Raw genomic sequence first — 13,045 nt, 5'->3', positions numbered from 1 at the left:
TTGACAAAATCAGATGCATTAGAAGACAACAGATAAACCCAAGCAGCTTAGAGCCAAACAGAAATAGCAGGGGAGGAAGAAACAAGAGAGAAGTACATTTTAGGTAGAAAGTAATCGGAGGGAGCACATCCTTTAAACAAAGTTTTGCTAAAATGAAAGACCAAGGGGCTGAGTGTACCCATTTATCAATTAGGCAATTTCTTGATTGACGACTCGGGGTCCGTACATTGACTTATTTGTGGAACCCCAACTTCAAGATAAAATTACAATGTGGGACTCCCCCACTCGTGACTACAGTACCTCCTACAATGAACTATTGATCACGTATTGATCTGGAAGATACATTCCTACATATCTTTGTCAGTATTATCGTTTCCAAACATGAAGGACAGCAATATTTAGCCATCAGTATGAGGGACTACTATATATTGAGGAAGCACAATTAGACAAGAAGCATTCTCTATTGAAATTGAGAATGTTATGTGAACAATTATATAAAATATGTCACTGCCTAGCCATTTGTAAATCAACATTGTAGTCCATTAATATGAATATGCAATTTATGAAAGGCTGTGAGTACAAAGGTCTTTTTAAAAGTAGGTCACTTCAATAGCAACATACATGCAGGAGTAAATATTGTCTCACATTCCATTCGTGCAAACATGAATATATGCGATGCAGTCAAATAATTTTGCACCAGAATATACATGAAAAATAAGTCACTGAAATAATGTTCAGATTCTGAGGTAAGCATCCATAAAAATGCTGGCTAATTCTAAAACAACCAAAATGTGCTTTCCCTGTACAGACACAGAACCACCCAAACGCTAAGGAGAAGGTTGGATTATCTATTATCCATCACTAGCTTGTTCTGAAAAGTTTAAATACTCCTGCACTTTTCTAATTATTTCTGTTTCTCTACAAAGATGCCTGATCAACCAGTTAAGTCTAAGTTGTTCAATAACAGCCCTCTTCTATATAAAGATGCTGGCTGGAGAGACCCATGTTCCAAAGTACATCCCTTCTCTGTTAATTGTGTTTTATTTGAAAATGGCTTCATGGTCTCAGTTGAGAGGAGTCCTAAATGTCAATTCTTCAATTCAAGCCAATCTTCCAAAGAAAAATTTTTCTTTAGAAACGAGAGGAATAAAAGCAGAAAGAAAATCTTTCTCACATAAAATATGCTCAAAAAATGGTTGTTGAGTGAACAGTGTCAGGGATCCCAACGTGAGCCTACAGTGCTACCGCATTCTAGAAAATTCTGTCTGGACATCTCAGGGCAACTGGCCAGGAGGACCTGATAGAAATTTATTTACTTCAAGGGATGACGAACTTCCCAGACAAAGTCATCCTAAGAGACTAAAAACTGCCTCAAAACAGTGACTTAGTTGCTCAGGAGAGGATCCAAGTGCTGGCACTTATCTCTTTCCATTCCTCATCTGGCACCCTGGAGGAGAGAAGATTCCAGGTCAAACCCCAATGTCCCATTTCATACACCTCCATATAAATAAAGTTACCAGCAGTGCCATATCCGTATACTCTCAAAGATTGGGAGAGAGGTCCCACCCCCCACGTTGCCTCAGAGGTCCTGCAGTTGGGCCACTGAGAGGGCTCTGTCTTGTCCCTTGTATGTCAATCAGGGGGATGCAGTGCCCAACGGGGAGAACAGAACAGCCATGAGGCTGGGCGTCTGGCAGGCACTTGTGAAAATCCCTGGAATTAGCATTTCAGAGGAGCACAGCTCGTGGCTTGAACAGGTGCTAGTGAGAGCCTGCAAATTCAGGATATTAATGACAGAGTGACTCCGCTGCACCTACAGATTAACAAGCCTGAGTCAACTCAGGGACCAAATAAATGAGCAAGCTCTAGTCACTTTCAAACACTCTTCCCTTCACAAGATTTGACTTCAGTCAAAATCAGAAGACTGTGATGTATCAGGATACAGGACAACAATGGGAAATATCTGGGTTTATCCTGGTCAATGGTCTGTGGCAATTACCATTTTTTTCTTTAAATCCTCTGGCTGCAGTAAATCAATCTAAGCAACTTCTAAGCTCCTTAGAGATCTGCTTGATTTTTAGTTTTAAATATGCATTCTGGATCATTTCTTTCAATCGTTTTAATGTCATCTTGTCCCATCGTATCTGATAAGCAAAAAAAATGAACTCGGGCTGACATCCTCCGTACCAGAGATGCAGAGCTATTGAGTTAACTAAAGATGGTTCTAAATGCCAGCCTTTAAATGATAACTGATCGGCAAAAAGCAAGCATTGTTTCTGACGGACCATGTCACATTTCTAACTCTTCACTCTGCATTGTGCTACAGCCTGCAACGTCAGCTAACATGGAAAGCGTCAGTATACAACATGACAGGGTGACTTAAAATTGAATGAAAGTCACTATTCAGCCTGAGTAGCCATTCTATGCCATCCATTAGGAGAAATATAAGGGCAAAGAATGAAAGGTTATTTTCAGAAACCATTGTTTAAAATAAGCTACGCTTTCTTGAACGCTTACATAAAACGCGTCTCTCTTCTCTGTATCTTTACTCCATAATTTATTATCGAGAAAGCCAATGTAAAAGATAAATCCTATTCCATTTCCCTAATCAACTTACACTTACCCGTGCCGTCACCCCCATTCCATAATACAGTTTTTGGCTTGGAATCACGGGCCTTTGAAAATCCTGGAGTTGGCGAGGACCTGGGAGATAATAAAGGTCAACCCATTTACCGTGCTGATGAGGAAACGGAGCCAGGATTGTAAAAAGATTTGTCCAAAGTCACATTGCTGATTAGCGGAAAGCTCCTGCTAGAACCTGCACCCCCTTTCAGTCAGTGCCTTTCAATCACACCCTGTGGGGTGTGAGCTGCTGTGATGGAATGCAGTGGGCAGGAGGGCACCTTGCGATTCTTTAGAGGGGACCAAACCGCAGACAATTAGACCTAACATGCTCTGATCGAATTTCTGCTTTATTTTCATTTCTTGTCACGTTGCGGCAATTTAAAAGAGTTTGCTGTTCACTTAGAGTGGTCAAGAAGCAAACTCCTGTGAATCCGATAAGGAAGGCTGTGTAATCAGCCAAGAATTAAATGAATGGGGAGCCCAAGAATAGACCAAAGAAAACAAGGGAGAGGGCAGGAAATCTGGAGAGAGAGAGAGAGAGAGAGAGCATTGGTCACCACTTGCCGTTGTTCCCATTTCTGAGATGAGAAAAACGGGTCAGAGCCATCAGCTTGTCCAAGGTGACCGGGAAGCAAACATTTACCAAATCTCGTCCGAGCCACCTTTCCGACAGTCGATAACCAGACCTTTCACAACTTCTTCTCAATTGCCTTTCCAATCTAGATGACCCTTGCGTCAGAGTTACCAGTTCAAGTCAGCCGGTGAGAAATGGTAAGAAGGAAGAAGCACAGAGGGTAGAGTCACACCCTAGAAAGGTACTTCTGAGAGCTGGCTGTATCTCAGGGCTGGGAGAGACCTGCAGGGAGGATTTCAGGAGAGCCACGATGTCTCCCCATCTACCACCAAGGCTTGAAACAACAATGGCTGCTTTGTGTTAAGGCTCATTGCTCTTCGTGCACAGATTGCTCACCCTGCGGTGAGTGCGTGGTATCTCCCATGTTGCCCTCATTAACACATTCAACCAAATGCAGTTTCTCTTCGCCACTCTGCTAGACTCCCTTAGTTCTGCGACTGTCGCACTCATCTCCAACTTTGCTTCCCTTTGTGAATGTGCATCAGTCAGTTGCTACATAAGATACCCTCCCTTTTTGAAAATGGAGATGCGTACCCGGTTCGGGACAGCTGGCCTTTCCCCCACGGTCTCTGCTCCCTCAAGGGCTGCCTCTCAGCGATTCACGTCTCCGTAGGAACTGGACCAAAGTGTCGAGACCTGAAAATCTGAACAGTGCTCTCTGATGACCTTTTTCCGTATCTTGGCCTTCCAATTCTCTTCCGGGTTGTCCTTCCACCCTTCCTCGGCTGAAAAACATTCTGCCTGACCCGGGAGACGGAGACAAAGAAGACCGGCAAGAGTGGGATGTTTTGTTGTTGTTGGTTGACCTCACAACCTCACTCCCACTCAACGCCCCACACTGATGTGAACTTCAAAAGCATCCTGTTCTCTTTGGCATTTTTCAAAAGCTTTCATTCTTTCTGAGTCTTAACCTTTCTAACTCTCCTCATGAAGTTTCCTGTGCGTATTTCATGTTTATACTAGGTCATTTACTTATTCTTCCTTTCTTTGAGCACAGCTGTTTAAACCTGAGACAGCCCAACTGGCTGGTCCTCAGCCAGCCTTAGAGCCTCCATGATACCGCCCTTTCTATCTCTTCATGAAGACAGGTATATTTACTTCAGAAGTATACTTTTCAGAATTACATTTTTAGAGCCTCTTTTTTTCTCTCCTGAGTCACCTTGCCTATTAGAGTCTTGGCGTTGCAGAGTCCTGAGGCAGAAGGGACCATTGTCTATTCCAGGAACTAAGAGATGACATTGAAGCAGTTAAGGCAAAGGTTAAGGATTTTGGCACCTTTAACCTTCAGCATTTGGCCATTAGCCCTAATCACAATTAGAATGACATCACCGCCTCTTCTCTCTGCTGAACACCTCAGGGCCACTTCACTACCTCGTAGGGGAAGAAAAAGGAGAGGGAACTCAGGACTCTTAGGGGTAGCCATCCTTAACACACCTGATAGAAGCCATTGTGAGGAAAACCAATGGTGGCTACAGGGAGACCTAAAATGCTCTGCAGGCTCTGAGCGGCTAACAACCCCTTTCTCACGAAGAGCAAAGCCACCAATAACAAGGCGTGAGTTTTCACACCTCAGGAAGGAGTGCAACTAATCCTGTATGGGGAAAGGCACCTATGTTTTCCCTTCTGCCATTCATGGGGGCCCCAACGTGCACTAAAATTTGCCCCAACCCCAAGCCCCATTTGGACCCAATGATTCCTTGGCTGCTGAGATGTGGCCAGCAAGCAACAGCAACCTGAAGACGCTCTGCCCGCCTGTGAGTCATACCTTCTGTCACTAGGCATCATGGGGCCTCTCTTCACTGACTAACCACGGCCAGTAGTGGAGCTTCCAGCCAAGACAGGTGTTCCCGCTGCTCCTTTTGATGTCACAGTGCCCCAGACAGCTGCCAGAAATGAATGACTGAGTACCTCAGGCCTTCTCCCTCCCACCCTCAACCTCCACCTTCCCAGAATCCATTTCCTTGCCGGAAAATTGGAGAGCTCTGGGAACACTCCAGAGAGTCCTCAGGTAGGGTTCTCACCATTTCAGTAGACACCACTCCGGGAAGCCAGCCTGGTACCTCTGAGAGAGAGTAAATGGCAATGGCGAGCTTCTGCTCGCGTTAGGTCCTGGGGCCCGACACATAAGAGCAAGACTGGGAGCGCAGTTTCCATTGTCAGAATTTTCCATAATCTGCCAACCAGTGCTTTTGCCGTATTCATAATTCCAGTCCTTGGATGCGGAGGCCCGTACCGATCTGCGTGGCTGCTTTTTAAAGACGAAACGCAAAAGGTATATGTATGCTCCAACATGGCCGCAATTTTAGCTGTTCAGAGAACACAGCAAGATAAATAACCATGCCATGAGAAATTACAGCATTATGTACTGCAATAAATATGACAAATGATAGGCCAGATATTCATTGGCTCATAACAGTTGGCAGGCATAACCATCTGTGGATCCAAAGTTCGAACTATTTGTTTTCTCTCCTTCAGCTGCCTTGATCTTTGTCTACCTTAGCTGGAAGCTCTGATCTTTAAGGTAGCCTGGACAAGCTTGCAAAACCTCTGACTTTATTGGGTTTTAATTAAGAAATACAGGTATTGCCACAGAAAAGTCCAACCTTTCCATGTGTATGAGAAAGAAAACACAACAAGAGATCTCGTGCCCCTTTCTTAATGTGGAGAAGCTTTTTACTTGCAAAGAATCTGAAGGCAGGAGAGGCAGACCTAAGGATAATTAAGAAAAATGATGGTGTTTGTTGCCACAGAAGAAATAAATCTTCTGTGTCTCTCGTTTATTTATTGATTAAACAAGGAACCCTACAATGGATTGAAGCTCCTGCTTTGGTCACTAGAAAGGTAACACGGAAGTCCATTATTTCATTATGTGAAATGCTAATCTATATTTCTCATTTAGAACCTAAATCCTCTGCTCGGTTGAAATCTCAGCTTACACCCCTGATAAGAGAAAGCCTAATGAGCCCTAATGTCGCCACAGCCAAACTTGCCCAATTAGACAAGCTGCTCCACAAAAAAAAAGTACACTGTGAACTTCTAATGCAGAATCTTGACAGTTAGAGTTGAAAAATCCATGCTAAGAAAAAGCAGATTTTTAAACAGGTGTCTTTCTAAGCAGATACTTCCTGCCTTGATTCTGATTCTCCCTTCTTAGCCCTGTAGTAGGGTATCAGGCAGGGTTTCACCAGAATGTCAGACAAAAGGATTTTCTGGGCAGTGAAAGGTGCGAACAGAGTTCCCTGTAATACATCTACCCCCCCCCCACCCCCGACTCCAACTATTCCGACCTGGGTATCAGACCACTGAGCAGAACAACTGATTTCCTGATCGTTAGGCTTTTGTCTTCTATATGAATGTTCCCCTTTCAGCACTCATTAAAATAAAGCAAAATGACCGTACCCAAGAGCTAAATTCTTTCTACCTTCCTCGCACACAAAACACCAAACTAAATAGATCTTGAGGGCAGATTTTGGAAAAACAAAACTGCAGGGTTATGAGAGCCCTTTGCTACCTCTTCTTATCCAGGTAGGGCACCGTCAGATACATTGCTACAGTGACGTAAATCTATTCAGTAATATTTATTGACCAAATGTGCACTGAGTACATTCTACGTACACAGCAGGATGTAGAGTTTTTTGGGGGGGAGGGGAGAACGGCATAAAAGTAAAGTGGACATGGCCCGCTCTTTAGAGTTTCCAGTCCATGAAGACAGATCATTCAATTAGAGGGCAGAGAGGACTTCAGTTGTTCACAAGGGACACAGGTGGCACCGGGGGATCAGAGGTGAGAGACACTCAGCTCAGAGAACAAACCAGGGGAGGTTTCCTGGAGGAGATCGTACTTGAAGAAAGGGACCACTTCAACACGGTGACATGGGGAAGTAGAAGGGCACCCCAGACAGAGGAAGAAACATGAAAACACAAAAGCGGGAAAGTAGAAAAGTACTTTGGAGCCAAGTAGAGTCAGAAAATGAACAAACTACCAGGCACGGAAGCAAGCGTGGAAAGTTGTTCACTCATAAATACTAACTGAACATCTCTCTTAGTCTATTTCTGGCACGCTTCAGGGCACCGAGCGGACAGTAGTGAACGAAACAAACAAAATCCCTGCTCCCACCGTTATTTCCTAGCTGGGGAAGATATGTACAACTATCTAATGTATCAGATGTTTTTTTTTTTTTAAACTTATGTGAGTTACGTGTATGTTTTCACATTATGAGATGATGGAAAGCCAGGAGTTACAGAAGGTGTTCAGGAGAATTTTTCTCATAAGGTAACTCTTGGGCAGAAACCTACAGGGGAGGGTAAATTAAGGGTCTACTTTGGAAAAGAGAAGTCCCAGCTAGAATGTCAACCTCTCCAAGCCAGACGAGGAGTGAATTGCAAACGTGTTCCAGCTAATTCAACTGAGAGCATTGACGAGGCTGTCAAAGTGGACTTCCTTCACCCGGGGCTTTGGGATTCTGATTCTCCCTATTCACAGCTAAAATGTGTGGAGGTTAGAAAGCCCACCTGCACTCCCCTACTTCTCTGGCTGATGTGAACTATAAAAAGTAATAATGTGGTCTTTGTGTCTAACAGCCACATCTTCTTTCCTAGTAAATTCAGCATAAACCTTCTCCGAGATGATAGATCAAGAAATGTGTGATAGCAGGTGCTGTTCCTGCTGTCGGGCAGCCGGGAAGGAGCAGGGAGTGACTGATGGCCATTTCCTCCCCATAACGAGTGCTGCTCACATCTTTCCTGTGACTTAGGGACCTGGCCCTGCTTGGTTAGTCCTAGCACCCTCACCCTCTCCCTGCACCCTTCAGGCACCACTCTGATTTCCATTTTTCCCACATCACCTATCACGGCTTCAGTGTATTATTAACACAAGTTATCATGTCATGGGAGAGGTGCTCTCTTGATGGCTTGGGTATCTCAACAGTCTCTCAGTTGATAAGCTCTTAGAATCACCCAGGTAAGAACGGCTGCACAGCACAGCCTTGGATAGAACTGAACAGACAAGAAAGACCGCATTTCCAGATGCCTGCAGCAACCTTTAGGTCAGTTTCCGTCTCTGACCCAAGAATAGAAAGAGGCAGGAAAAGAATCCACCAGCGTTAATGTGACGAGAAATGCAAGGTGATGTGTCAGAAATAACAATGCAGGTCAAGCTGGCGTTTGTTGTTACTGAAAGTGACGAGCCATATGCCTTCCCCTATAACTGCTTTTGCTCCTCCAGGAAAAATAACTCTGTGTCAGTCATTATCTTTCCAGGGTAGCAGAATATGAAGATTTTTCCTATTATGAAACGATGGCCCCATCGTCTCTCCTGGTATGCGGCATTGTTTTTTAAAAACAGTAATTATTCACAAAACTCCATTCTCAAAAAGCACTTGATAGGATTTTCAAGCTTTAAGGTACATATAAATCACCTGAACCTTGCTAAAAATTAGATTCTCGTTCAGGGGGCCTGGGGTGTGGCCTAAATTTTGATTGCTGACTACTCCTGGGTAAAAGTCTGTTGGACTGCCAACCACATTTCATGTAGCACGACATTAAACAGTATCTTCAGAATTATATTTTTGATTACTCTATTTCGTTCTGCTTTATAGAAGATGCCAATTTTCCTACTAAATTTGGATTTTGATCAGGGCCCATGCTCTTCCAGGGCAAGCAAGTTCTCTGGTGGCAGCATTTGAATATCTTGACTTTTTAACAATTATGGTTGGTCATGTATTACTGTTCCCAGTGTTAGCTGGAGTCTTTACAATTCATGCTCTGCATTTTATTAATGTGTAGACACTATGCTGATGAGTTGAAGTGCAGAAGTTTTCTTTCTTAACTTTTGAGAAAGCTAGTGACTAAATCCTTGAGAAACCCAGTAAGCAGGAATCTGTTTGTTTAAGAAATACTCTATTTCCTTGGAAAATATTAAAAGCATATCACCTTTCTGGAGGCAAAAAAAAAAAAATGCTATTTTACTCGTTCCTCGGTAGAGCGAGAACTGTGAAAAATCATGGAAGGGAACTGAGAATAAAAATAATTGTATTTTACATTTTGATTCAGATCCTGTAATTTCAAAGAAAGCCTTTGAAGACAGATTGATTTTGATAATTTCCTGCATTCCACTTAACATCACCTGGAGCCAATCAAGAGAAATCAGAATATCTTGCTCTGACATTTGGGTGTGAAGCGAAAACAACACCTTTATATTTTAAACATCGCTGTTTCTCAAAGTGAGAGGTTGAGAGGCTGAGAGGTTGGAAGTTCTGGCTTCAGCCATGCGCAGAAGAAGGGGACACAGCATTTGGCCCACAGATAAATTCAAATTAGATTTGCTAAGCTGGTAGTTCTGTCTGAAACCCTCTTAAGTAGAATCTGTTGATCAAGCCAAAGTGTATCCTGTAGTTCGTTTTGCATACAAACATCCCCTAAAGTCTGTGGTTGAGAATATTTTATTTCCTTAAAACCCATGCCAATTTTAAGATTGTCAATTTATTTTCAAATTGCAGAGTTGGGATGGTATTTGAGTATGCAGGAGGATATATTGCTCGATTGTCATTTAACCATAGATTAAATGTCTGCATAAAAAGGAATGCATTTTACAATTTTCAAATTGATGAAAGTTTTATGGGAAGATGTAATGAGAATAAGGATGTATTTTATGCAGGAGGAAATGCTGTCTGGCACTGAGAACGATAGACAAGGATTTAAGAGTCTAGGAATGAATTGGTGGCATCGCAAAAGATGCCTTCGGGCAAAGATGCTCCAAGATAGGTCAAAAGAGCATCAACTGAATCTTAGAGGCCCGCAGCTTGCTTTGTAACCTCAAAGGCTTTCAGGCTCCCAGGTGAAAGGAGAGGGTAGGATCGCCTCAGATCTGGCTGTGTGAGGTTGGACGCAGAATTGAAAGCAGTGTAACATAGAGCAAAGAGGGCATAACATGGTGGTCAGAGGCATGGATTCCCCAACCAGATTGCCCGCATCTGAGTCCACTTTCTAGCTGTGTGACTTTGGGCAGGTTACCTAACTTCCTAGTGCCTCAGTTTCTGAGCTATAAAAATGAAAATCAAAATAGTGTCTACCTCAAAAGGTTGCTATGAGGATTGAGTGAGTGATATTTGCATGATGCTCAGATCAACCCCCGGTGTAAGTGTCAGTACTTTGCGTTTGTCAAACAAATGAATGAGCAATAGAGCAAAGTGGTTTAGGCATACATTCGTTCTCTAGATTCAGATTGCCTAGTTTCAAATAGCTCTGCCGCTCAACTGGGTAAGTTATTAGTCTAGCTGCAGAGTAGGTTACTCGTACCCAAGTCTACCATTACTTGAGTGGTCTTGGGCAAGTTCGTAGCCTATCTGAAGCTTGGCTTATTCCTGTAGCAGTATACTCCCTAAGATTGATGTATATCCGTTCTCTCCCCCATACCAGTCTTGTCAGCAGATTCGGTAAGTGCGTCTTTAACTCACTGGAAAACAGTAAACAAGAAAGAGCCAAGGAAAGAAAACAACGCAAAAACCCTGTGGTGTTACACTAACGATACTCTTCCAGGTTAGCATCCATGCATTAATCAACCCTCTCTGGGCATAGTTGTTCATCAATTACGACTCCACATCACAGTGCTGTCAGGCAGCCCAAGTTCACAGAAAATAATCTCTTTTTCCTGCGTGTTTTCTAACACACAGCACATGATGAGAACACCTTCCATCTATATAGCACGCTACTGTTTTGCAAAGCCTTTCACATCCAGTATTTTATTTAACTAGACATATTGTAAGAAAGTCATTTGTCTTCGAAGAAGCAGCTTTGAGGAAATTTCCAAACTTAATTTAAAACCATACTTTCTCTACCAGCAGAAGTTCTCATCGAAAACAGTATTTCCATCGATGGTTCCTTTTGGGTGATAGACCACAGACAGTTCCTCGCTGGATGTTGGCTGCAGACGGCAAAGCCACCCCAACGTTAAAATAGCTCTTGGTGTTCTCACCTCTCCTCTTCGCCCTGCTTCTGTCCCAATCCCATATTTCCTATTATTTTGAAAACATCTCAGGTTACATTAAAAGTATATTCTGTGTTTTCACTCGCTCGAAATCTCTACACACTTATCATGATAGCAGGTCCGTCTGTAACTATCTTTCCTTGCTCTCAGTACCTCAAGATAATGTGTATGCTGCCTTAGCCACAATTAGTTCGCATCATCTAAACAGTAGTGGTCCCCCAACATCCCTGAATGCACGTCCTGTTACTCCTGACCATGACCTCCCGGCCCAAGACGTACTTAATTATTTACGACTTGGACTTCTCTTTGACTTCATTAAATGAGTCCATAGACAGCTCAGCCACTTTCCTGGGGCATCTAAGGTGATTCCAAAACACATGAGAGATTGGGGAGTTAAAAGGAACAGCAGAGATGGGCTGCCATGGTCTCACTCTTGCTGCTTCCCAGCTTCTTGTCGTCCTTTTCACTCACATTCCACGCGTGGAAATCAGTCACTTCCCTTCGATAATTATGGTCTTCATCTCACTCTGTGCAGTGAATGAATGCAAACTCTGTGGGCCACACAATCTTCTCAAGACCCGTTTTCTCCCCTCTCCCCCACCCAGAATCCTCCATTTCAGACAAACAAGCCCCTAGAGATTCCATGCGCCTGGCTCTCTCTCCCCTGACTTCCTATCTTTCCCAAGAAGTTCATTTTATTTACTTAACAGACATTTATATCAAGTTCTTCGTCTGTGTCGGTCCTGTTCGAAGTGCCTTAGGCAGGTTAGCCCATTTAATGCTCATAACAACACTCATGGGTAAAATTATTATCAGCTTACAAATGAGAAAACTAAAAGAGAGAGAAGTTAAGTGGTTTACATAACAATTTCAAGCCGAGTGGCAGAGAGAGGACGGGATGTGGGCAACTGGGTCTAGAATCTGTGCTTAACTGGACTCTGCCTCCCCACGCGTCTGTCTGTGATGTGTATTGATCTGCCTGAGGCTCACTTAAGCTCCGTCAAGGTCGGAGCACGGCTCCTCTTATATCCCGAGCATCTCTGAAGCAGTTGTGTTTCTCCAACACAGGCTTCGGTAGCTGGTGACCCACTCGCATGGGAAAATAAATAATAACTCGAATTTATTGAGATGAGTTTCATGGACCCTAGTATTGCTGTATTCTGTGAAGAATGTAATTTTTACACCGATACTCCTGAACAGCATCTGAATTTAGAGATGTGAATGCATTGTTTCAATGTGAAAGGAAATAAAGAAGAAACCAAAATAACACTACAAGCCAGACTTGTAACTTCTTTTTCTTGTGGGGAAAAAGCATAACCCGTGTAGGAAAATACAGAGGGAGACAATTTTACAAGAAATGAAAATGTCCACGTCCACTTCATAACCACGTTCTTCTCTTACACTAACCTCTGGTAGTAAAACCCTAGAAAGCACCCAACAATTATACAGACCTTCTATTTTGCCAGTCCAAGTATTTTCAGCTCTAGACTCTTACATTGTTTTTAGTATTTCATCTTGCCTAATAAATTACCAGCAATGTACTGGCCTAAAATATTTATAATCAGGAGCACGGAAAGGATGGCAAATTTCTGTCAAAATAACTCACCCCCATCGATTTTGCATGAAACCAGGCCTTGCCTATTATTATCTGGCTCTGAAAGAAAAAAAAAAAAAAAAAGGAGAAATTTTTAATCTTCCCCAGTGTCTCTATTCCACCCACCAACAACCACTGCCTGTTTCTCAAGGAAATCCTCCTTACCTTCACCACTGTCGCAAAAAAAAAAAAAAAAAAGCATTGTGCCA

The 13,045-nt window shown here is 43.0% G+C and overlaps 1 long non-coding RNA gene across 1 annotated transcript; it reads right to left on the bottom strand.

The window, feature by feature from the left end:
* Positions 1-1,292: 1,292 nt before the first annotated feature.
* LOC122228087 lies at positions 1,293-4,525 on the bottom strand. The gene is made up of 3 exons (XR_006206399.1): positions 3,794-4,525; positions 2,624-2,703; positions 1,293-1,447 (listed from the first exon to the last, which is right to left on the bottom strand). It is a non-coding gene; the product is annotated as an uncharacterized LOC122228087 (long non-coding RNA).
* Between the last annotated feature and the right edge of the window lie 8,520 nt (positions 4,526-13,045).

Source organism: Panthera leo, chromosome C1 (assembly GCF_018350215.1).
Source record: "Panthera leo isolate Ple1 chromosome C1, P.leo_Ple1_pat1.1, whole genome shotgun sequence".
In the NCBI taxonomy this organism is placed as follows: Eukaryota; Metazoa; Chordata; class Mammalia; order Carnivora; family Felidae; genus Panthera; species Panthera leo.
Note: the sequence above shows the minus strand (reverse complement) of the source record. Positions and strands in the feature narration are given on the sequence as shown.